The sequence below is a fragment of the Octodon degus genome, unplaced genomic scaffold (genome assembly GCF_000260255.1).
Source record: "Octodon degus isolate 3935 unplaced genomic scaffold, OctDeg1.0 scaffold00118, whole genome shotgun sequence".
NCBI classification, from domain to species: Eukaryota; Metazoa; Chordata; class Mammalia; order Rodentia; family Octodontidae; genus Octodon; species Octodon degus.
In genome coordinates this window covers 1,201,031-1,202,557 of record NW_004524694.1, presented here as the reverse complement: position 1 = coordinate 1,202,557, position 1,527 = coordinate 1,201,031, and the positions used below count along the sequence as shown (strand labels likewise).

Below are 1,527 nucleotides of genomic sequence, written 5' to 3'. Positions count from 1 at the left end.
CAGCTTTGGGCGGCCCGGGGGTCGTCCTCGCTTCTTCTTCCGAATGTTAAGTTTTGAAAGAAAATCTTGTGTATCAGAGTCATTGTGCTGTTGATTTTGTGCCTCATAGCTGATGAGCCTACTGTCACAGTAAGGAGCAGTTAAGGTGGATATTTCTCAAGTGTCCTCTTTTGGTATACTGTCAGCGAACATTTGCTGTAAGAATTGTCCTGAAAAGCGCCTGCCCATAGGGGTTGAAGATCCATGGGTCTTTTTAGATCAGAGTGGCTTAGCCCTGATTTTATTTCTCATGTTCCTGACCCCTTCTCTTACAACTGTTTTTCCACCCTGAGATGTACTTTTGGGGCCCTGTCTGGTGTTTCCCGCTGAGTGAAATTGAGTTTTGAGTGTTCTTTGCACTTGCTTTTTAAAGTTCCAAGCCACAGTATAAAATTAATGGAAACCCAGTGGTTCTCCTTTGTAGGATTAGACTATTAGAAGTTTTCATAGCAATCATATGTGACCATGTCTTAGTCTCTGATTAAATACCTCATACACATCATGCTTCATTACATCTTTTCTAAATTTTTGATTGGATTAAACACATTATGTTTTTTCAACATTACAGTATAGTCCCTCTAATAGGCTATCCCCTTGCCTTAACTAAGTAAATTAAGCTTACAAAGGTATTTCTTTGTCTTCCCTTACTGGTTTCTTCTTGGCATTTTTCCCAGTTCTATTTCTCTTTCGTCAGTCAGGCCCACCTTCCTACACTTTATTTTTATATTGTACATTCTTGCCTGGGCAGACTCTGTCATGCCAGATCTGTAGTGAGCCCACTCTCCCTGTCAGAAGCCTGACCCATCATTGCACACTGTTGAGGATGGTTATTTGCATAAATGTGGTTTAATGGAAGGGAGCCCTGAATATGGAGCCAGAAGACTAAGCTTCAGTGCCTGGGTAGTTAGCTGTGCGACAGTAGGTGCATTACGTTAACCCTGTCTACTGACTGACCTTCAGATTCCTAATCCTAAGAGGGATTGTATATCGTCTTGTTTCACCTACATGAGTGTTTTCTTAAGAGGGACAAAGTTGATGAGTGTCAGCATTCTATATCCTGTGAAGTTTTATACAAATATAAATTGCTACTTTATGGTAAACCTTTTTTGTTGTTGTTGTACTTAGTTCAGGGTCTACAGGGTCTCACTACACAGATAAGACTTGAAGTGATCTTCCTGTTTTCAGCCTCCCAAGCACTGAGATTACAGGTGCACACCACCATGCCTAGTCTCATCCACTCTCTCAGTGCACCCTGGGGGCAGGGCTGGCACCACAGGCCAGGGATTGAACCTGAATCCCTGCGTCTGCATAAGTATGTGTGTTAGTCCGCTGAACTGTCTGGCTGGCCTGGCAAAACTTTTAAAATGATAATTTAGTTTTAAATTTCTAATGATTTAAGAATTTTATCATGTTTACTAGAATAATGATCATTTCCAGAAAGTCCTAGTTAACTGTAACAAATCAAGACATATATATATATATATATAT

At 40.6% G+C, this 1,527-nt stretch overlaps 1 protein-coding gene across 3 annotated transcripts in view; it reads left to right on the top strand.

Annotated features, from left to right (window-relative positions):
- Stk3 (serine/threonine kinase 3) overlaps nt 1-1,527 on the top strand; it is a 369,078-nt gene that overhangs the window by 68,003 nt on the left and 299,548 nt on the right. The gene's annotated exons all lie outside the window — the stretch shown is intronic.